The sequence below is a fragment of the Microcaecilia unicolor genome, chromosome 2 (assembly GCF_901765095.1).
Source record: "Microcaecilia unicolor chromosome 2, aMicUni1.1, whole genome shotgun sequence".
In the NCBI taxonomy this organism is placed as follows: Eukaryota; Metazoa; Chordata; class Amphibia; order Gymnophiona; family Siphonopidae; genus Microcaecilia; species Microcaecilia unicolor.
This window is the reverse complement of record NC_044032.1, coordinates 66938701-66963507: the sequence shown is the minus strand read 5'-3', so window position 1 is coordinate 66963507 and position 24807 is coordinate 66938701. Positions and strand designations below refer to the sequence as shown.

Here is a 24807-nt window from a genome sequence, read left to right as displayed (position 1 = left end):
TCCTAGCTAGTTCTGTGTATGAAGCTAATAGGTGAAAGAGGTCAGGAAAAGTCAAGTCTTCTCCTTGATTGAGTATAGCTAAGTGTAGGACTGGTCTTCTGAAAGTAATAACAAACCATGTCTGTGTGCCATTAAGCAAGACTAACCCCTTAATGAACCCAGTTAGTATGAAGTTGATTGGGAATCTGAGAATTTAATAATAATAAAATGCAGGAGATAGGTGCCACATTGTCTAGTTTGAGAGGCCCCAGGTCATAGGTCAGTTTAGGAAATATCAAACCTATGTAACTGATATTTTTGAGTAAATGTGTAGAGATAATTAGTTCAAGACAGGGTAATCAATCTATTCTTTATCATTTGGTGAGAAAGGGGGGCTAGAAGGGTTTAGGACCCTATATAAATGGGAACAGAAGCAGCTTACGTTAGACGAGAAGGAGCTGAGACGAGAAGGAGCCGAGACGAGAAGGAACCAAGACAGGAGACACAAGACATAGAGAACTGAAGATAAGGAGAGAGCTAGCGCTGATGTCCTACTTTGTTTGCTGGCAAATAAAGAAGATTTCTCTCTCATTCTGGTGTGTGGTGTTTGACTCCTGAAGTACCACAGATTCTGCTAACAATAGTGGTAATTCCTGCAACATTAACACAAGATAGTGAGGAACGGGGTGGAACTCCATTCATAAAAGAAAAGATGGGAGAACAAATAAAAAGGTGGGCGTTCATGTCATCCCTGGGGGGAGCCCTGGGTGGCTCTCAGGAATATATGAGAGAATTAGCAGTAGGCATCATTGAAAAGGAAAAACTTGAGATCAATTTCGAAATGAGTAAGGGACGTTTGTAGTTTCAGATGTAGGGGTAGTGAATTCCAAAAGTGTGTCCCTTGTACAGAAAAAATAGAAGCTCTAGTGTGTTTATGAACTGTCTCTCTATAACTAGGTACAGAAAGCTGGTTTTGGTTGAGGGATCTAAGAGTGTGTGAGGGTAGGTTCTGTATTGGGTGCCAGGAGAGAGAGAGAGAGGTTTGCCTGAAGATAAGGTTTTAATACTAAGATAAGTAGTTTATAAGTGATCCTGTGGGTAGTGGGAAGCCAGCGGTCTGATTTCAGGAGGTGTGTAATATGATCAAATTTGACTGCTTTATTGAGAACATGGAGAGCTGTATTCTGTACTAATTGAATTCTGTGAAGGTCCTTAATCCTAATACACTTGCATAATGATCGGGTGGATGTGAAGCGACTGTTCACGCTATCCAAAAATACTAGGACTAGAGGGCATGAGTTGAAGCTACAGTGTGGTAAATTTAAAACGAATCGGAGAAAATTTTTCTTCACCCAACGTGTAATTAGACTCTGGAATTCGTTGCCGGAGAACGTGGTACGGGCGGTTAGCTTGACGGAGTTTAAAAAGGGGTTAGATAGATTCCTAAAGGACAAGTCCATAGACCGCTATTAAATGGACTTGGAAAAATTCCGCATTTTTAGGTATAACTTGTCTGGAATGTTTTTACGTTTGGGGAGCGTGCCAGGTGCCCTTGACCTGGATTGGCCACTGTCGGTGACAGGATGCTGGGCTAGATGGACCTTTGGTCTTTCCCAGTATGGCACTACTTATGTACTTATGTACTAATTACAATAGTCTAGTTGGGAGATTACTAGTGAGTGAATAAGGATGTTTAGAGCTATGATTGTAGTAAAGGTTGAATTGATCTGATGAAACAAAGTTTATATAAGTGCGACGAACCTCTTGCCCTATCTGCTTTCAGAATATGTCCAGTAGAACTCCGAGAATACGGGGGGTAGTGGATTGTGGGACTAGGCAATTACACAGGTGAATGGTTTGATTAGTGAAGAGAAGTGATACACCTGACAGACAATATTCACATGCATGACGCACTAAACACTACAATTTGCAACTGAACAAAGGGAAACCCCTATATGTCATTTAATTGTTGCTAACAGTGATGTAAGAGAAATACAGATGCAGTGGTGGTGACTGCCAGGATGGAAGCAAGGAGTGAGCTGCAACATTTTCATCTGGGGCTAGTGACAGAAGAAGAGACCAGTTATGGAGATTTTAACTACCTGATTTCCTGGTGCTTAACTCTCCCCATCCTGCAGCACACATAGACAGTATACTTTTACTTTTCTTAACAATTGTCAAATTTTTGGTGACACACCAATGTGTCCCGACACACTGGTTGAGAACCACGGCACTAGAGAGACCCTCTCCATTTTTTACAACATATACACAAAAAATACATTGATAGAGCCCTTAGGTGTCTCTGTAAGAGAACGATGGCTACCAACAGATAAACAGTTGAGTGTGAGTTTAAGGCAAAATGATGACAACCTTCTTCTGACTATTAGTAATAAACCCAGGGCAGGATGTGTGTACAGAAAATCCAGTTCTCAACTTTCCTACAGAGTTAAGACCAGCATTTGCTTCTGCACATTGCAGCACTTCCATTTCAGCATTGGGAAGGAATACTAACTGACCTCATTTGCATCCATTTAAATGCATTTCAATGCAATTTGTGGCCATCTTTGGAGTGCACCTTAATACCCACACTAGAGCCCTCTGAACACCCTGCACACATTAACATGCATGCTAGTTTGGCTCTAAAAGGAGATAGAGGCCACATATAGCATTGAGTTGAGGAGTGGCCGAATGGTTAGCACAGTGAGCTTTGATCCTGGCAACCTGCGTTCAAGTCCCACTGTAGCTCCTTGTGACCTTGAGCAAGTCACTTAACCCTCCATTTCCATAGGTACAAAACTTAGATTGTGAGCCCTCTAAGGACAAAGTACCTGCATATAATGTTTACAACACTGTGTATCCCCTCCGAAGGGACACCATCTTGAAGTGGTGGAGGGGCTTCTGTGTTTCAATGACTCAGAGGGCTATGCTGAAGGGTTACCCATATCAGACAGGCCTCTGAGGAGAAACCAGACAAAGAGTGTCCCAAACTGGGAGAGTGGTAAGATGGCAACCTGAAGTTTGTATGCCCAACAGCCCAGCTGCCCTCTGAAGTTTTGTCTTTATGTAAACTTCCTCTCTGCAATTGCAGTTACCTAAACTGAGAGGAAGGGGACAACCGGTGGTCAGCCGCTGATGGACAGCGTTTTGTCCCCTGAGCAGCAAGTGTGGGACCGCTGCACGACAAACTGCCCACAGATGAAAGAGTTGGCGAGTCCTTTGATTAGCGCTGGCGAAGGAGCGTCGACGCTCTTGGACCTGGAAAAAACAACTCCATCGCTCCCGAATTATTCAACCACCATGTCCAAAGGAGTGGAAGAGTGAGTTAGAGGCATATGCTGAAATGGAGGACGTTTACAGCAGAACCTGAATCGGCGGAACCACTCCTAAACACCTAAGAGAAATCAACTTGGAGTTTTTGGCTCCCGTGAAGGTTACATTGAATACCATCTGGAAGGCACTTCGGGACCTAACAGTGGCAGTAAGTAATTTTGTTTCAGATATAATTTTACTATAGAGTTACATGGACAATTTAACTGAACCCTTTGAGAGAGAAAAATTGATATAACAAATGATTCTATGCGAGCAAGAAGTGGTTATGATCTTGAAAATGATAATAGATCAGAAACTTTGAATAATAAAATGAACATTATTAGATGATTAATATTGAGATTATTGTTTTTCCCAGAGTTCTGGGTATGACTCCTAAAGTTTTCCTCAGAAATATTTCCTCTATTACTTTAAAAGGAGAAAAAGCCTGTGAAAACTGGGATTACTTTAATCAGTGGGATCTGAATTAGAGACTTAAGTATATGTATTGTTAAATAACTTCTGGTTTTTAAAAGAGAGAGAATGTAATCAGATCTATTATTTCTAACTAATATTGGACAATAAGTATGTTTTCAATGAAATGATTTGACTATACACCGTATTTGATCTTGAAGAAGCCAACCAGATGATCAATGTGGAATAATGAATTAGGTGAGTAATATCTGGGGATAATCAGGTTAATACCATATTTTCTTTTTTCTGTTTACTGTTTAATTGATCTTGTCTTGTCTCACTCTCCCTATTTAGTGGTCTAAGGAAGAGAATAGAATTACCTGACTGAAATAATTCCTATATATTACTTTCTCTGTATTTCTGGCAAATTGTTTTATTGTTTTATCGCTTGTAAAAATTTTAATGGTTATAAATAAAAATAAAAAAAACAACAACACTGCGTACATCTAGTAGTGCTATAGAAATCAGTAGTAGTAGCACTGAGGAAACTAAAGGCACCATGGAGCTGATGCTCAAAGCCTAACACTAGCATTAAAAGCAGTTAGCACCAGACTAGTACACACAGGATGTTGAGAGGTCTCTAGGCTGAGTATTAAGGTGCATGCTAAAGATGGCCACAAATTGTATTGAAATGCTTTTAAAAGGATGCAAATGAGGTCTGTTAGTATTCCTTCTCAATGCTGAAACAAAAACTCTGCAATGCACAGAATCAAATGCTGAAGAGATGTGGCATTGAAGGTCTTCAGGAGAAGACTTCTTGTCAATTTGGCACGTTAAACTGTGATCTTAGTCCTCCTTTGCAAGGGGAAGGAACCCCGTGCAGGTTTCAAGTGTTATATTAAGGATCAAAACTGTGTGGGTCTGAGCAAAAGTGAAAGCACACATCAGTGCCTGTTTTCCTGCACTTTCAAAAATTTAAGTTTAAAACATTTTTTGAAGGGCTCATAGCATCAACGTATGCTTGTACGTCTGGTTGGGGTTTTTTTTGTTCTGGATTTGCACACTTACTGCAAATCCCTTGTGCACGTATGCCAGGCATGTTCCTCCCCCTGCTTTCGGTTTACTAGCATGAATTAAGTGCATATATCATTTGCATCAAATTTCTTCTAAGCATTGCTTCTCTGTTTCTATGTTCGTCCGCATTGTGGGCTTTAATACTGGGTTTTGAGCATCGGCCCCTCTCCTTCTACACTTCATTCAGTTTCTTCTCCTACTGATTTCATTTCATCAATTTCCTCTTCTATGGGGAATTCCTCTTCACAATGCAGACCTTTCTCCCATTCTTTTTAACATCTTGTTGGCACTGTTGCTGCTTTGGTTCAGAATATGGGTGTCAGATTTTGCATTTATCTCGATGATATTCTTCTGGTCGACTCTATTGATTACTGGCTTTCTTCTAAATAATTGATTCTTAATCCCTCTAAATCCACGACTCTCTGGGTCACAGGTCATACAACTCATTCATCTATTACTTCTCTCATGTGTAACACTCCACTTTGCTTAGCAGAATCTTTTATGTACCTTGGTGCAATTCTTGATACACAACTTTTCATTTGCTGCACAACATCGCATCCGTTGTTCATTCCTGTTTTATTTCTTTACGTACTATTAGTCTGATACGTTCTTTCATACATAGGCGGTCGGTGGCCCAACTGTTTGGGGAGGCTAAAGGGGCGGTGTTAGGGGTTGGGCCAGGGGTAGAGCTTAAATCCATAATTGTCTGATAACACACAGAAAAAATAAAAATGAAAGTCACAATTAATACCTTTTATTAAATTTAGATATTAGATATGTATCATATGTCAAAGAATAAAGTGGTTGCTCAAAGCATATTCTAACCACAATCGCTCAACTGCAAAACACTATGCACAACTTTGTCCAAAAACACACAGAACCTTACTGTACCATAAATATTACACTGGGCAGACCTAATACACCAATATACCACCCATACGGAAAATGCAGACTGTCAACAATATGAAACAAGGGATCATATTATCACAATTCTCATGTAGAGCCACAAAACACCCTAATTCATGTTTAATGTGGGATAAAATGCCATAAATAAGTAAATAAATATAAACTTTTAATGTTGAGCATCTGATTCTCAAAGTGGACATATTCCAAACACTATAATGAAAATAAAATGATCTTTTCTACCTTTGGTGACTTTTTCTGATCATGCTGGCCCAGTATCCGTTCTGCTGCTATCTGTCGTCAGTGCAGGTCAGGAAGTCATCCTCCTTAAATATCTCCCTGGCAACCCAAGACTCCTCCAGCCAACCCCCCCTGCTTTCCCAGCAGTAAGGTAAACAAACCATAAACCAATTTCTACAACTGCTAGAGGGCTTTCACTGCAGCTCCTGCTGTGAGGATGGAGGTAAATCAACAATTTAATCCCCTCAGAGCAGCTGGACTGCACAGCTGATCCATTCTGCTGCAGTAGGGGGGAGGCTTAGCCTCTCCAAGCCTCTTATACCGGGCACCTATGCTTTCATAGATAATGATGCTTGTACCACTCTCTTTCATGCCCTAGTGGCTTCTAAATTAGATTATTCTAATGTATGTTATGCTGGTCTTCCTGATTTTCTAATTTAAAAACTTCAAATAGTTCAGAATACAGCTGTCCATATTTTATCCGGTGCTCATCAATTTGATCATATTTCTCCATTGCTGAAACATCACTAGTTACCAATTTCATTTTAAAATTCAATATACAATTTTGACTTTAACTCATAAAATTCTTCTCACTTGTGTTCCTTCATATCTATCTTTGTTAATTATTCCTTGTAGACCTGTCCACACCTTACGCTCTTCCTTTGGACATCAGTTAACTGTCCCAGCACTCTCATGTAGGTGACACCAGAATATCCATTGTTTGGCTTTCTTTAATCTTGGCCCATACTTTTGGAATATTCTCTCTTCAAATATACATACTGAGCAATCATATCAGTGTTTAAAAACTCTTCTTAAAATGCATCTTTTTAATAAGGCTTTTAATACTGTCACACAGATTGGGTGGATATCTTGGCGCATCGGTGGTGGCTCTGGCTTTTTATGTCCTTTTATCTACTCCTCTATTTCTTTTTCTTTCTTTGTTTTCCTTTTCCCTTTGGTTTGAGCTGTTGTAGTTCTTTATTTTCCTTTTATATTTGCTTTGAGTTGTAGGTTTGCCTTTTTGTGGATGATATGAAGATTTGTAGCAGAATGGACACCACAGAGGAAGTGGAAAACATGAAAAAGGATCTGCAAAAGTTAGAAGAATGGTCTAATGTTTGGCAATTAAAATTCAATGCAAAGAAGTGTAGAGTGATGTACTGTGGTGCTGATGATCAACAGTAAACGTGGGCACTAGAGACCATTAGCACCATACTAGCGCCTGCATTTACCAGCGCAGAATGATCAGAGGGGTCTAGCGCAGCAAACAATGAGCAAGCCAGGCCTTAGCACAGATAGCATAAAAATGTAGTCAAGCTCATTTAAATAGCGTCATTTTATATTCCTCCCCAATGTTCAGAAAAGAGCGTCTGAAACAAAGGTCCAAGTTAGCGTTAAGATGTTGAATGATGTTGGATAATGTTGGATGTTGGATGATGCTTCTCTCGTGATTCTTTCTGCAAAATCTACTGGTTTTGATTGCTTTTGGAAGCAGAAGAAAGCCCTTGAGCCCTGATTGTGAGAAACAGCAGATCCGAACGTGAAGCACACATTGGCATTCTTGTCCTGCTTCTAAATTTAAAATGGTCATGCTTTAAAAAAAAAAAAAAGCATACATTGGTGTCTGTTACTTGCATCTAAATATAAGTATCCAGAAAAAATATTTTTTAAACGATTATATTTAGGCTGCAGAAAACAGATGCCAATGAGGTGCATAATCGAAAGGGGCGCCCAAGTTTTCCTGAGGACGTCCTCGCAGGACATTCTGGCAAAGGGGCGGGGAAACCCGTATTATCAGAACAAGATGGGCGTCCATCTTTCATTTCGATAATACGGCCGGGGACGCCCAAATCTTGACATTTAGGTCGGCCCTAGAGATGGTCGTCCTTAGACTTGGTCGTTTCTGATTTTCGCCAATAATGGAAACTAAGGACACTCAGCTCAGAAACGACCAAATGCAAGCCCTTTGGTCGTGGGAGGAGCCAGCATTTTGCAGTGCACTGGTCCCCCTGACATGCCAGGACACCAACCAGGTAACCTAGGGGGCACTGCAGTGGACTTCAGAAAAAGCTCCCAGGTACATAGCTCCCTTACCTTGTATGCTGAGCCCCCCAAAACCCACTACCCACAACTGTACACCACTACCATAGCCCTTGCGGGTGAAGGAGGGCACCTAGATATGGGTACAGTGGGTTTGTGGTGGGTTTTGGAGGGCTCACATTTACCACCACAAGTGTAACAGGTGGGGGGGGGATGGGCCTGGGTCCACCTGCCTGAAGTGCACTGCACCCACTAAAACTGCTCCAGGGACCTGCATACTGCTGTGATGGACCTGAGTATGACATTTGAGGTTGGCATAGAGGCTGGCACAAAATATTTTAAAACAAAGTTTTTGAGGGCGGGAGGGGGTTAGTGACCACTGGGGGAGTAAGGGGAGGTCATCCCTGATTCCCTTCAGTGGTCATCTTGTCAGTTTAGGCATCTTTTTGTGGCTTGGTCGTAAGAAAAAAGGACCAAGTAAAGTCATCCAAGTGCTCGTCAGGGATGCCCTTTTTTTTCCATTATGGGTCGAGGACATCCATGTGTTAGGCACACCCAAGACCCGCCTTCACTATGCTTCCAACCATAGGAGCCGACTCTGTGGGTGCTGTGGGTGCTTGAGCACCCCCAATGTTGAGAAAATTCATTGTGTGTGTCCAAGGAAGGGTTATTTCCACTGGGCTTAGCACCCCCAATAATTTTGAAAAGTTGGCTCCTATGCTTCCAACATGCCCCCGGGAACTTTGGTCATCCCCACGAAGGAAAGCAGTTGAGGCCGCCCAAAATCGGCTTTTGATTATGTCGATTTGGGCAACCCAGGGAGAAGGACGCCCATCTCCTGATTTGTGTGGAAAGATGGGCGTCCTCTTTTGAAAATAAGCCTGAATGTGTGCTTCACGTTCGGATGCTCACAGCAAATGAGCTTATCGTTGAACTCTTCCGTGCATGCGCCAAGCACAATCCTCCTGCTGAACTCCCTAATGCTCAAAGCTATGAGTGTACCTATATTTGCATCTCATTAGCTCTGAGCATTAGGGAATTATTTTTCTGCACTGTTCCAGCAGTATTTTTATGGCACTTTTCAGAACAGCACTAGAGTTTTGATCATTGGCCCATTAGGGAGTAGAAATCCAAGGGAGACATGTATGTTAGGCGGTGAGAGACTGATATGCACAGACATGATCAGGGACCACGGGTTGATAATATCTGAGGATCTGAAGGCAATGAAACACTGTGACAAGATGATAGGCTGTATAGAGAGAGAGGTGTAAAAGGAGGTGTTGATGCCCCTGTACAAGTCATTGGTGAGGCTCCACCTGGAGTATTGTGTTCAGTTTGAGGCCGAATCTTGCTAAAGATGTAAGAAGATTTGAAGCGGTGTAGAGAAAGGTGATCATAATGATATGGGGCTTGCACCAAAAGACATATGGGAAGAGACTGAAAGACCTGAATATGTATGACCTAAAGGAAAGGAGGAACAGGGGAGACATGCTACAGCCATTTAAATACTTGAAAGGTATTAATATAGAAAAAAATATTTTCCAGAGAAGGGATAATGTTACAACTAGAGGACATGAATTGAGGTTGCGTGGTGGTAGACTTAAGAGTAGTGTCAGAAAAATCTGTTTTCACGGAGAGGGTGGTTGATGCCTGGAATGCCCTCCAGAGGGATATGGTAGAGAAAAAAAACTGTGGTGGAATTCAAAATGGTGTGGGATGAACACAAAGGATCTCTAATTAGAAAATGAATGGTATAAAAAACAAAACTTGTAGGGTTGCATATGTGTTTGCATGTCAAGTGGTGCTTAGATGGCAACTCTGGCTGTATCAGCTAAGGCCGGTGCTGGGCTGGCTTGTACGGCCTTAATCCCACATATATCAATCTGGTTTAGGATGGTCTGGAGAGAGCTTCGATGGAAACTCCAGTATTTTGGAATGTGAGGACAGTGCCGGTCAGACTTTTACAGTCTGTGTCCTGCAAATGACAAGACAGATTTGGATAGGCTGGAGTGGGCTTTGACAGCAACTCCAGTAGTTGGAACAGAAGGACAGAGCCGAGCAGACTTCCACAGCCCAGAAACACCAAAGAAAGACCATGATCAAGTATATAATAGTACGTTCATTGCTGATTCTTGAATTGATAATGAATGTGACTGCTGGGCAGACTGGATGGACCATTCAGGTCTTTATCTGGTGTCACTTTGTTACTATCTTACTATGTTTCATTGCATTTATTAGATTTTAATAATTGTGAACCACTCTGATTTCTGTAGAAGGGCAGTATATCAAATGACAATAAACTAAACTAAGCTAGTACATTTAGACCAAATTGGAGAAAGTATTTGTTTCACGCAATACACAATTAAGCTCTGGAATTTGTTGCCAGAAGACATGAGAAAAGCTGTTTGTTTGGAAAAAGATTTAAACAATTTGCTGGAGAAAAAGTCTATAGACAGTTATTAACCAGGTTGACTTTGCTTATCCCTATACTATCTGCCAACACATTTGCTTATTTCCGATCTGACGAAGAAGGGCAACCTTCGAAAGCTAATCAAGAAATGTATTAAGTTACAGTATGTCCAATAAAAAAGGTATCATCTTATTTTCTTTTCCATGTTTTATTTTGTTTGATTTCTATTGATAACCTTATCCCTAGTGTAAACAGCAAGGAATCTATCTACTCTTTGGGATCTTACCAGATACTTAAGGCCTGGATTGGCCACAATTGGAGACAGAATACTGGGTTTGGTGAATGGTGGATCTTTGGTCTAATTCAATATGGCAGTTCTTGCATTCTTCTTCTGCAGTGTCACCAATCCCAGACATTATTTTCTATATATCCACTTCTACTCCCTCTGTTCCAGATACTGTTTCTCACACCACTACCCCTACTACCCCACACTAAGTGGCTGCAACCTAGCAGTATTTATTTTACTTATTTATTTAAGAATGGTGTTTAATCACGTTCCCCAAAAGAGATCAAGGCAGCATAAAATAAACATGTTTAAAAAATACACAGTTGTAAAATCAGTTACTGCTGCTGGTACATATCTGACTAAATTGCCTAGTGGAAATGGGAAAATTCCAAAAATGTATTTGAACATCAATGAGGCTAAAATTCACCTGGTTCAATTTCAGCTTCAATCTGAACTGTAAATAGACACAAGACCCTATCTTCCCAAATTTTCTTTTAAGTAAGAATTTACCTAATAACAAACCTCTTACCAATAGTGCTCTCTGGTGGTACTTCCTAAAAGCACAGCTAATTGCAAAAAAAAAAAAAAAGATATGCTTTAAAACATTTCTAATATTCACATTAATCTTAAAAAACCAAAAGATTAACTTTTTAATTCTGTTAATTCTTTCCAAATTGCAGTTGTAACTTTTTACTCACAAACATTAATAGAACACTTTTGGCATTCTATCAAGCTCTCTGTAAGGGTTACAATTGCAATTTGGAAAGTGTGTCAAACTTTGTTAATAAATACACCAGCAGCGGAGCTCTGTGCTCCTTACATTATCAAACATGGCCAGTGTACCAAATGGAAAAATGTTTCTTGAACAGAGTCACAGACCTTATCACAATTGCTTCCTGAGAGGAAGAAAGGATAAACAAACCAAAGCCAAGGCCAATCAAAGAGTAGCTTGGAAACCATACTTCTTGTTGCTGTAGGTACCAAAATAGGAAGTAAACAGATTAGAAACAGTACTGAGAATTACTCTGAGGAAGTACTGCTTCCTCTCGGTGCACTTGCTAGGTCTGTTTATCCTTTATCCTCTCAGCACCACCCCCATTGCATAAAATAGACCTTTCATGAAAATGTGTCTGTTTTTTTGCCTACTACATAACACAGTCCTCCTACCCCTGGGATATTGTTCGTAAAGCAACACACACATTTCAACAAAAGTCATTTACACTAAATTCTGAGGCCCTGGATTTAGAAACAAGAAAGAGGTTGCTACAGTATCAGCGGAAATTACACATGAAAACATACACAGCCATTACTTTGATTGCTGATCTCTGATGTGCACCCCATATTCAATACAAAGCTTTCTCATAGACCTACTAGGTGCTTAGTCTCCACTTAACGATCTCAAGCTCTACCAGCAAGTCCAGTTTTCAGGATATCCTCACTGAATATCCTTGAGAGAGATTTATATATAACAGAGATAGTAGGCATGCAAAACGCCCTCGAGTATATTCTTATTGGCAGTCTTTGAGGACTAGGAGTAAATACCAGGGAGTTAGAGCGTGTTACCATTACTAATACCAAAGTTACAAATGAAAACTTATACCTGCTGAATATACAATAGTGTCAAATTCAGATTAATAGAATTAGATAATCCTCTAAATTAAAAAAACCTCCTGTGTAATGAGTGTGTGTGCTCTCCTTTGTATATAGTCCTTGCTGCCCTTGGCTATGCATTGTATCCTCAGCCTGAAATAAACTTGTTATTATTTGTATCATTATTGACGATTACCCGCTTTTTTTAGATAACAAATTCAACCAGGCTGAGGTATAACAGCTTAAATAAACACAAATAACTTAAATGAACAAGAAGCATAGTACCATAACATAGATCTAAAAACTAGGAGATAAATACTCTGGTGGCAATGGTCAACATTTTTTTTTATTTTTTGGCCACTGCCAGCATTATGTGATGTGAGAGAATCTATAAAACACTGCCACTTCCCCTTAAGGATACTCCTTTGCAGATTCAGAGCCACCTTAAAACCCATAGTCCCACCCAAGGGGGAGGTGACATGGGAGTGGTGGAGCCAGGAGGGCATTATCCAGAAAGTATACAAGCCCGGGGTACAGCTAGGTTAAGTAGGCCCAGAGGAAAGCAGTGATGCTCTACCTCCTATGCCTCCTCCACCTATATATGAGCTGTAACTGCTGTAGTCAGTTTGACTTGGAACCTTGCAATTTGGTATCTTTGACCCAGCCAGTCACAGATCAGCCTCACTGAACTGCTAATGATTCTACTAGCAAATCTGGGGAGCCAGACCAGAGCCCAGCAGCATATGTTACATGCCATGACCCTGCAGGAGCAGGCCACAGAAGGACACTCTCTTGTATAAAAGGACTATTTTGTGTTCACTTTTCTTCCCCATCTGGGAAATAAACAGGATCCCTACCTGACACCTTCAATAAAATATTTTGTTCACCTTAAACCCATTGTGTGACTCCAGTTTATCCTGTCTCTAGGGCCCGCCCTCATTCACGTTACCACATGTCCCAATATTCAATGCCGGGCCACAAGTGTAACACCTATAGAAATGCTTTTGGAAATTATCTTCTAGGTAGGTAATTTTATAATAGGGTGCCTAGGATAAGAGAGCAAGAAGGCTCCTTCTTAAGTGCTATTTTATAAAGAAAAGTAAGTATGTTCTTTTCTTTATAAATTATTAGTGTAAATGTCAGTCTTGGATATTTATACCAGCACTAGAACACGTATAATGTTTGTCATGTATGCATGGAAATTATAATATTTATCTATGCATGTATTTGTGTGTTCCACCCAAACTCCACTCCTGTGCATGCCCATCAGCAAAGTATATGCCATCATGTCATGACACATGCTTTACAACTTGCTGGTATTCAGTAAGGGGTCATTTACACACCTGTGTTAACAGATTTATACATAATGATTAAAATACCCCAAAGTAGGTGCATACTTTACTGCTGAGAGTATGCTTTGTACAGTAGAGGTGCCCAACCAGATGACCACTGGAAGGAATCGGGGATGACATTCCCTTACTCCCCCAGTGGTCACTGACCCCTCCCACCCCCAAAAAATGTGAATAAAAATAGTACTCACCAGCCTCTATGACAGCCTCAGATCTTATAGTCTGGTCCATTAGAGCATCATGCAGATCCCTGGAGAAGTGTAGTGGTGAGTGCAGAGCACTGTAGATAGGTAGGCCCAGGCCCATACTTCCCCCTACTTGTGGTAGAAACTCACCAAAATTCCATTGTATCCATATAGGTGCTCCTTCACCCATAAGGCTTATTGTAGTGGTGTATAGTTGGGGAAAGTGGGTTTTCGGTGAGGTTTTTTTGATGGCTCAGCAGACAAGATAAGGAGCAACTGTGAGATTTGTACTTGGGATGATTTATATGAAGTCCACAGCAGTGCCCTCTAGGGTGCCCTGTTGCTGTCCTGAGATGTCTAAAAATGCTGGCCCCTCCTGTATTCCAATGGCTTGATTTTCTACATTTTTCACTTGTACTTTTTTTTTTTTTTTAATGGCCTGTAAAAATAAATGCACATTGCAAAAAAAAAAAAACAACCTTGTTACAAATGGTATTTTCACAAAAAAAAAGATGTTTTGCAATTTTTAAAACGGCCATCAGGCTTATTTTCAAAAGAGATGGATGTCCAAAAAGTGACATAAATCGGCACTTGGATGTCTATCTCACAGAAATGTCCAAATTGGTATAATCAAAACCGCATTTTGGACGTCTTTCTCGGAAGTCCGTTGCAAGGACGTCCAAATCTCAAGGGGGCATATCGGAGGTGTGTTCAAGGCAGGACTTAGGCATTCCTAAGACTTGGACATCTTTGAGCCATAATGGAACAAAGCAAAAATGTCCAGCACTAAAACTTGGATGTTTTGAGCTGGACCTGTTTTTATTACAAGTAAGGCACAAAAAGGTACCCCAAATGACCAGATGACCACTGGAGGGAATCAGGGAAGACCTCCCCTTACTCCTCCAGTGATCACTAATCCCCTCCCACCCCCAAAAGGTGTGGTGAAGAACATTACTTGCCAGTGTCTATGCCAGTCTCAGATGTCATATTCAGGTCCATGACAGCAGTATGCAGGTCCCGGGAGTATTTTAGTTCACTTCAGACAGGTGAACTCAGGCCCATCAGTGCACTTCAGACAGGCCCACCCCCTCCCCACAATACCTGTTACACTTGTGCCGGAAACTGTGAGGCCTCCAAAACCCAGCAGAAACCCACTGTACCCACATATAGGTGCCCCCTTCACCCGTAAGGGCTATGGTAGTGGTGTACAGTTGGGGGTAGTGGGTTTTGGGGGGGGCTCAGCACATAAGATAAGGGAGTTGTGTACCTGGGAGCATTATATGAAGTCCACTGCAGTGCCCCCTAGAGTGCCCGATTGCTGTCCTGGCATGTCAGGGGGACCAGTCTACTAAAAATGCTGGCTCCTCCCAAGTCCAAATGGCTTGACTTTCAACGTTTTAAACTTGGATGTCTTTGTTTTGAAAATGGCTGAAAATCAAAGACGTCCAAATCGCAAAACATCCAAATCCAAGGACGTCTATGGTATTTTCGAACACAAAAGATGGACATCCATCTTTTTCGAAAATGGCCTTCTCCCTGCCTCAGAATTTGGACGTCTTTTTGTAAAAGGTTCAAATTCTGACTTAGACTTTTCTTTCGAAAATGCCCCTCCATATTTCCTATTCAGGTTTGGGATGTTTAACACAAAACATCCAAAGTCTGACTTAGACGTCATATAAAAAATGCCATAGATTTAGCTGGCAAGATTTTCAATTATACAAAATATGAAGGAAGCGAGGTACTAAACTATAAAAAGATACAGCTAATAACCTCACAAATATTCATTAACATCAGATGAACTATTGAGATTCACATGGAGGAAAAACCTCAGCAAACCCAAACCACATTTCAGCACAGACTATATTGGGCTTAGTAGCAATCATAGGCATTAAAAAACCTGCAGGGGCACAATTCTAGCTCCTTACTCCATCTTCAATTCATATTTTTTAATTTTCAAATTTTTAAATACTGAAAACACACCTACTCCCCTGTTTACTAAGCTGCACTAGCAGCTGCCTGCTGTCTGCTAATACTGACACAGCCCATTCACTTTGAATGGGCTGTGTCAGCATTGCCACACAGCAGCTGGTAGTGCAGCTTAGTAAACGGGGGGAGGGGGGGTAGCTTCTACAGAAATGCCCGTCTTCATGCAGCATTAATAGCACAGGGTTGCCTCCGATGATGGCCGGCGTTTTGAAAAAACTGTGTCGGGGATTAGCGGAATCTCCTATGAAGCACGTTCATTGTTCGCTGAGCTTTAAATAAGGGCTGAGATTTTTAATTAGCCAACTAGATGGCTTTGAATATTGGTTCACAATATACTTATAATAGTAGAGTGTATGAAAAGCAAAAGGACTTTTCCAGGTCCAGACTGGGTAACGTGTTATTGTTGTCAAGATAACATGCAATAAATAAAGCAAATGGACAAAAAAAGAAGTTATGTTTTATGTAACTGAATATCCTGAGGACTTATTATTCCCTTGAGTTCATGTTTACATAGGATTGTTCCTGCTCATTTTTTCTGAATAGCTCTCAGGAAAGTAAAACATTAGAATCACAATCAAATAAAACTTGCCAGTATTATTGTGATGCCTTATCTTATAAACCTTTCCGGAATACATTTACATGAATGAGTCTGAAACCAGTTTCCAAATTATGCTGTGCCAACATTTTTGGGAGTCAATGAGCTTAAGATTCTTATTAAACTTTTCTGAACCTTTGACTACAGGTTATAAATATTGAAATAATATTGAAATAGTGTGAAAAAACTAGTCTCCACAGGATGAGCTAGATATGTCCCACACTAGCCCCATTATTTAATTTTATACAACACAAACCAAAATGCTATGATGAAAAAAAAGACAGTCTGCCATTTTTGAGGCTGAGGAGTTTTACACTATTGTGCTATGTCTTTGGTATAAAGAAAAAGGCTGCATACAGTTTTTTGCAGCATTTCACTTGAGCTATAGTGCCTGTTGGTGATGGTTCATTCATCTGGCTGTTTATCCATCTGAAAGCATAGTAGTTAATTGCATTGCTTGCACTCCTGCAACTAAATATTTCATTTAAAGTTCCCCCTCATGGCACTGGTAGAAACTACAGCTGACCACATAGTGTCAGCAGAGGCTCCCATTTCTTCAGCTAGTGTGGCTGTGACCTTGGCATTGCAATTGTTCGAACAAGGTACCGTGGTCAGACTGCTATATGCTACATTTTACAATTCATTGGCAGGAAAAGGGTAATGCAAAAAAGTAAGGTTTTAAGCAACGTATTTTAACGAGAGGTAGAATCAATCAAGAGAAGTTTTGGGATTGTGTGAATGAAAGACTACAAGTTGATAAATCACAAGGCATAAATTTTTATCAAAGACTGGGATGTAATTAATAACAACATTTTAGATAGTACCTAAAGTTAAAAAGTTGAAGATCAAGAGAGAGTCTGATCAATGATATATCAATGAACTATTACAACTAAAGAGAAATGTGACAATTAGAAAGAGCTTGGCGGAAATCTATACTATACTATATTACATACAGACTTATATTCTGCTTAATTCGAATTTATTTATTTGTTACATTTGTATCCCACATTTTCCCACCTATTTGCAGGCTCAATGTGGCTTACATAGTACCGTAAAGGCGTTTGCCAAGTCCGGTAGAGAAACAAATACATGGTGATGTTGTGGTCGATTAAGGTTCAGGCAGAATGGGGATTGAAGAGAGGAGAGGTTTGTTTGTTTATTTATTTACTAGTAAAAAAGGCCCGTTTCTGACACAAATGAAACAGGCGCTAGCAAGGTTTTCCTCGGAGTGTGTATGTTTGAGAGAGTGTATGTGAGAGTGACTATGTGTGAGAGAGAGAGTGAATGTGCGAGTGTGTGTGTGAGAGAGAGAGTGTGTTTGAGAATGAGTGTGTGCAAGTGTGTTATGTGAGACACAGTGTGAGAGAGAGAGTGTGTTTCACACAGATACAGTGTGTACGAGAGAGTATGTGTGAGACACAGACTCTCTGTGAGACTAAGTGTATGAGACCAAGAGAGTGTGTGAGTGACTGTGTGACACATAGAGAGTGAATGTGATACAGTGTGAGACAGAGCGTGTGAGAGACAGTGTGTGAGAGTGAGAGAGAGAAAGACATTGACTGTGACAGAGAGAGAGTGTGAGAGAGAGAGAGAGTGTGTGCGTGACAGAGATACCCCCCTCCTCTCTGGTGTCAGGCCCCCACTCCCTCCCTCCCTCTCTCTGGTGTCAGGCCCCCCCCCCTCTCTCTCTGATGTCTGAGCGTTACTGTGCAGGACGCTGAGCTCTGGCTGTGCTTCAAGGAACTGACCAATCCTATTTAATAGAATGCACCTCCAACATTCTGAAGCCGAGAAACCTCTTGTGGTTGGTCACTTCTGCTTGTGACGAACCCGGAAGTACATGATGTCAATTCAGGAGATGGATACAGAGAGCAGGAATGCCTCAGCCATGCAGTCAGCTTCAGAATGTTGGAGGTGCGTTTTATTATATAGGATTTATTTATTTATTTATTTCCTGCATTTGTATCCCACATTTTCCCACCTCTTTGCAGGCTCGATGTGGCTTACATTATGCCGAAATGGCAGTAGCCATTTCCAGAGTGAGAAATACATATTATTATTAACAATAAGTACAAAAAAATATGAGGTACATTAGAAGTAAATGGATATATAATACATTTCAGGAATTTGAAATCAAGGGTAATGTATAACGTTCGCTATAGAAAAAGAAATTGAAATAGAAGAGTTCACTGTTAACTTGTTCTGATTGAGTTTAGATGTCAGGTCATTTATGAAGGATCCTTTTGATAAGTTTTTTTGAACAATTTAGTCTTTAGTAGTTTCCGGAAGGGTGTCAAATCATGCATTGTTTTTATGGCATTCGGTAGTGCATTCCATAGTTGTGTACAGATGTAGGAGAAGCTAGATGCATATATTGATTTAAGTCCTTTACAACTGGGGTAATGGAGGTTCGAGAATGTGCGTGATGAACTTTTTATGTTTCTTGCTGGTAAGTCTATGAGATCTGACATATATATCGGGGCTTCGCTGTGAAACGTTTTGTGAACCAGGGTACAGGTCTTAAATGTAATACGATCTCTTAGTGGAAGCCAATGTAATTTTTCTCTGAGGGGTTTAGCGCATTTGTATTTCGCTTTTCCAAATATGAGTCTGGCTGTAGGTTCCATTACGAGCTTTGGTTTTGCTGTGTTGCAGAGTGTAGGCATTTATGTTGGGTCGGTAGGGTATGCCTTTTTGAACAGGTTGGTTTTTAGTGATTTCCTGAAGTTTAGATGGTCGTAGGTTGTTTTCACAGCTTTTGGCAGTGAGTTCCATAGTTGTGTGCTTATATAGGAGAAGCTGGATGCGTAGGTTGCTTTGTATTTGAGTCCTTTGCAGTTTGGGTAGTGGAGGTTTAGGTATGTTAGTGATGATCTAGTTGAGTTGCTGGTTGATAGATCTATGAGGTCTGTCATGTAGCCTGGGACTTCGCTGTAGATAATTTCGTGGACCAGGGTGCAGATTTTGAAGGTAATATGTTCTTTGATTGGGAGCCAATGCAGTTTTTCTCGGAGAGGTTTGGCACTTTCGAATCGTGTTTTACCAAATATCAGCCTGGCTGCTGTGTTTTGAGCGGTCTGGAGTTTCTTTGTGAGTTGTTCTTTACATCCCACATAGATTCTGTTGCAATAGTCTGCATGGCTTAGTACCATTGATTGTATTAGGTTACGGAATATTTCCCTCGGGAAGACAGGTGGAACATTGGTTGTATTAGGTTACGGAATATTTCCCTCGGGAAGAAAGGTGGAACATTTTCTTTGTTGTGGAGTTCACTTGGCTCTCAAGTGTAAGGTTGCGGTTGATTGTAATGCTGAGTATTTTCAGGCTATCTGAGATAGGGAGGGTGTGGTCTGGGGTGTTTATGGTTGTGGGTTTGTACGTATTGTGTTGAGATGAGAGGATGAGGCAATGTGTTTTGTCAGTGTTCAGTTTCAGTTGAAATGAGTTTGCCCATGAGTCCATAGCAGGGGCGTAGCTGCTATGGGGCCATGGGGGCCTGGGCCCCTGTAATTTTGGCCCTGGACCCCCTGCCAACGCCCCTTTCAATCCCCCCCCCCCCCGCCAACCCGCCGTCGCCGTCTGTACCTTTGCTGGCGGAGGACCCCAACCCCCGCCAGCTGAAGTCTTCTTCCTCCATTTGGTTTCTTCTGAGTCTGACATCCTGCTGCACGTACACCGTGCAGGACGTCAGACTCACAGAAACAGAATGAAGCCCTGCAGATCGCAAGACTTCGTTCTGTTTCTGTGAGTCTGACGTCCTGCATGTTGTACGTGCAGCAGGACGTCAGACTCAGAAGAAACCAAACGCAGGAAGAAGACTTCGGCTGGCGGGGGTTCCGCCAGCAAAGGTACAGGCGGCAATGGATGGCGAGCGGGTCGAGAGGGGGCGGGTCAAACTTGTTGAATGTGTTGCTGACGGCGGCAGGGGTGGCGGCAATGGTGGGGGGTGGCGACGATGGCGGCGGGGGGTGTCAGCAATGGCGGTGGGGGGGTCGGCGGCACCGGGGGGGCTAAAATGTGCCCCCTCACCTTGGCTCTGGCCCCCCTACCGCTGAAGTCTAGATTAGCCCCTGTGTTCAGACAGAGCTTGATTTCATTGGTGAAATTCTAAGCAGAGAACACCAAGAAAATCTCTTCAGTCAAGGGAAATACCATAATACTTAGGGCCTCTTTTATTAAACCATGCTAGTGATTCCCAGTGTGGCATTTGTGCCACAGCCCATTCATTTTGAATGGGCTGCGTCACATTTGCCATGCAGGAATCGCTAGCGAGGTTTAGTAAAAGAGGCCCTTAGTTTTTACAACACAATTAATTACTCAACTGAAATCGTATCTCAGAAAACAAATATTTTTCACAACTTTACGAAACAAGTAATAAGATGGCAACATTCTAATCTGAGACAGAAGATTGTTCCAGATTCTTACAACATAGAAAGGAAATAATGATTAAATGTGTTTTATATTTAACACCCTTTATTCCTGGATAATTGAGCTTTAACTTCTGAGTAATAATTAAGATTACAGATTTAAATGGAGGAAAATGATTCAAAAATATAAAACCCAATTCTCCAAAACCAAAAAGGATTACTTTTCTGATCTAATAAGACAAACCATAATCAAGTTTAAACGTCTTAATCTGCAGAGGACTTGGAATCCTACTTTAACTCTAAAGTGGGAAAACTTAGGGGTCCTTTTACTAAGGTGCGCCGAAGTGGCCTGTGCTGGTGTAGGTGCATGTATTGGACGTGCACAGGTCCATTTTTCAGCACACCTGCAAAAAGAGCCCTATAGAAAGGAATTTGAAAATGATGTATATACATACTTATTCACCCATTGATAAATTAAACACCTTCCTGTTGATAGATTTTAGGAGTTTCAGCAAGTGACTAAGGGGCCCTTTTACTAAGCCGCGTGGAGGGGCATAATCAAACGCGAACGCCCATCTCCATGGACGTCTATCTCCGAGAACGGGTACATGAAGGGGCGGGACAGACCGTATTTTCGAAAAAGATGGGCGTCCATCTTTTTTTCGATAATACGGTCTGTGTCGGGCAAATGCATCGGATTTGTGCAGATTTGAGCTGGGCGATATCGTTTTTCAGCGATAATGGAAACCGAAGGCATCCAGCTCAAAAACGAACAAATCCAAGGCATTTGGTCATGGGAGGGGCCAGGATTCGTAGTGCACTGGTCCCCCTCTCATGCCAGGACACCAACCTGGCACCCTAGGGGGCACTTGTAACAATTTAAAAAAATGTTAAATACCTCCCAAGTCCATAGCTTCCTTCCCTTGGGTGCTGAGCCCCCCAAATCCCCCCCCCAAAACCCACTGCCCACAACTCTACACCATTACCATAGCACTTATGGCTGAAGGGGGGCACCTAGATGTGGGTACAGTGGGTTTTGGGGGCTGTTTGGAGCGCTCCCATTTACCAGCACAAGTGTAACAGGTAGGGGGGGTGGGCCTGGGTCCACCTGGCTGAAGTCCACTGCACCCACTAACAACTGCTCCAGGGACCTACATACTCCTGTGATGGAGCTGGGTATGACATTTGAGGCTGGCATACAGGCTGGAAAAAAAGTTTTAAAGGTCTTTTTTTTTTTTGTGGGAGTGGGTTAGTGACCACTGGGGGAGTCAGGGGAGGTCATCCCCGATTCCATCCGGTGGTCATCTGGTCATTTAGGGCATTTTTTGGGACTTGTTTGTGAAAAAAAAGGGTCCAAAAAAAGTGACCTAAATTCTTGCTAAAAATGCCTTTCTTTTTTCCATTAGCGGACGAGCACGCCCATCTCTCCTTGGCCGATAAACACGCCCCAGTCCCGCCTTCACCACACCTCCAACACGCCCCCGTCAACTTTGTCCATTTCTGAGACAGATTGCAGTTGGAGACGCCCAAAATCGGCTTTTGATTATACCAATTTGGGCGCCCATGGGACAAAGATGCCTATCTCCCGATTTGGGTCTTTCACTTTCGAAAATAAGCTGGATAGGCACCTACCAGCACCCAATGCACGCCAGTTAGGAACTACCGCCCAGTTACCACATGGCCCGGGCGGTAATTTCATTTTTTACGTGCGTTCAGCACGTGTGCCAGAAAATATATTTTATTTTCTGGCACGTGGCACTAACCGGGGCGATAATCAGCATTGTACATGCACTGATGATTACTGCCCGGTTAAAGCGTGAGACCTTACAGCTAAGTGAATGGGTGGCAATAAGGTCTCAGGCCCAAAATGGACGTGCGCCAATTTTAATTTTGCTACACGTCCATTTTCGGCCAAAAAAAGGCCTTGTTTGCGGATGCGCTGAAAAATGGACATGTGTGCGTCCAAGACACATGTCTACACCAGCGCAGGCTACTTTTCGGTGCATCTTAGTAAAAAGACCCCTAAACAAACAGTTGCAACATTAATTAGGAAATATGCAAAAAAAAATACCCAAAGTTCTTTAGATTTATTTAGATTTTGCTCACACCTTTTCAGTAGTAGCTCAAGGTGAGTTACATTCGGATACACTGGGTATGTCCCTGTCCCAGAAGTGCTTACAATCTAAGGGCCCAGTTTACTAAGCTGTGCTGTAGGTGTGCTAACTTTTTAGCCTGTGCTAAAAATTAGTATGTGCTAATGCTAGGAATATATGGGTGTGTCTAGCATTAGCATGAGCTAAAAAGTTAGCACGCCTACAGCACAGCTTAGTAAACAGGGCCCTAAGTTTGTACCCGAGGCAGTGTAGGGTTAAGTGACTTATCCAAGATCACAAGGAGCAGCAGCAGTTATTTGAACCAGGCACCTCTGGATGTCATGTCTGCTGCTCTAGCCACTAGGCCCCTCCTCCATATGCATGCCTAGCGTATTGAATACATAATTGTTTGCCATTTTTTTATAGAAACTATAACTTTTTGGTTAAACTATGAACTTTCTCAGAGTAGCTTTCATTCTTCAGAAGGTAATATCATTTTGACCCTTATTTTAAAAAATAAAAAGGTTGACGTACATAAAATACCACAAATTATTGACTTCTAGCCTCAATACCCCTATTAACAAAAATAACAAAGGGTTGGGTGAGTATCCAATTAGTAAATTACATAGAGGATTTTGACCTTTTGCATTATACCCAATCAGTGTTTTGATCAGGTTACAGTACAAACACTGTGATTTGCTCCTTGGTCTTTAGGCCGAATGTTTACTTGCCATGGGAATAAGATCAGTACTTATACAGTTTGATTTATCTTGTGTATTTGATCTTGTTGATCATGGTGTTTGCTACAAGTGCTAGAAGAAGTAGATATCCCTGAGTCAGTTTTGATGTGGTTTGATGGGTTTTATCACATTGGCTGTACAAAGTAAAGAAGGGCAGAGAGTTATCTGAAATTTGGTTTGCTGATAGTGGTGATCCTTGAGGGACACCACAGTCTCCAATATTATTTACTATGTTGATGAGATCATGGTGCAGAATTGGAGAAAAATAAAGCATCTACAGTTTGCAACCCCTAGTAGCTGATGATAAAAAAGGAATGGAGGGCATAAGACATTGTATAAATTTAATTGAATCATGGGTTAATTCCTATAAACTTCATAAAAATATAAAACAGTTTGGTCCACTAGATGATATTAGAAATGATGTATTACTGCCTCTAGGAAATAACTTTATCTTTGAAACAACAGCTCGAGTATTAGGGATTACAATTGATAGCCACCTTACCGTGGAACATCATGTTAATAAACTGGTGACAATTTTGTTTAAAATGCTCCAGAAATTGAGGAAGAATTGTGAAGAATCTATTTTCTGTCTGTGCAAACATGTACATAAGTACATAAGTACATAAGTAGTGCCATACTGGGAAAGACCAAAGGTCCATCTAGCCCAGCATCCTGTCACCGACAGTGGCCAATCCAGGTCAAGGGCACCTGGCACGCTCCCCAAACGTAAAAACATTCCAGACAAGTTATACCTAAAAATGCGGAATTTTTCCAAGTCCATTTAATAGCGGTCTATGGACTTGTCCTTTAGGAATCTATCTAACCCCTTTTTAAACTCCGTCAAGCTAACCGCCCGTACCACGTTCTCCGGCAACGAATTCCAGAGTCTAATTACACATTGGGTGAAGAAAAATTTTCTCCGATTCGTTTTAAATTTACCACACTGTAGCTTCAACTCATGCCCTCTAGTCCTAGTATTTTTGGATAGCGTGAACAGTCGCTTCACATCCACCCGATCCATTCCACTCATTATTTTATACACTTCTATCATATCTCCCCTCAGCCGTCTCTTCTCCAAGCTGAAAAGCCCTAGCCTTCTCAGCCTCTCTTCATAGGAAAGTCGTCCCATCCCCACTATCATTTTCGTCGCCCTTCGCTGTACCTTTTCCAATTCTACTATATCTTTTTTGAGATACGGAGACCAGTACTGAACACAATACTCCAGGTGCGGTCGCACCATGGAGCGATAC

At 41.5% G+C, this 24807-nt stretch overlaps 1 long non-coding RNA gene across 1 annotated transcript; it reads left to right on the top strand.

Moving 5' to 3' along the window:
- Positions 1–4153: 4153 nt before the first annotated feature.
- Positions 4154–22905, top strand: LOC115462072. Its single transcript, XR_003940789.1, has 4 exons — positions 4154–4164; positions 9279–9284; positions 10296–10300; positions 22810–22905. It is a non-coding gene; the product is annotated as an uncharacterized LOC115462072 (long non-coding RNA).
- Positions 22906–24807: the final 1902 nt, after the last annotated feature.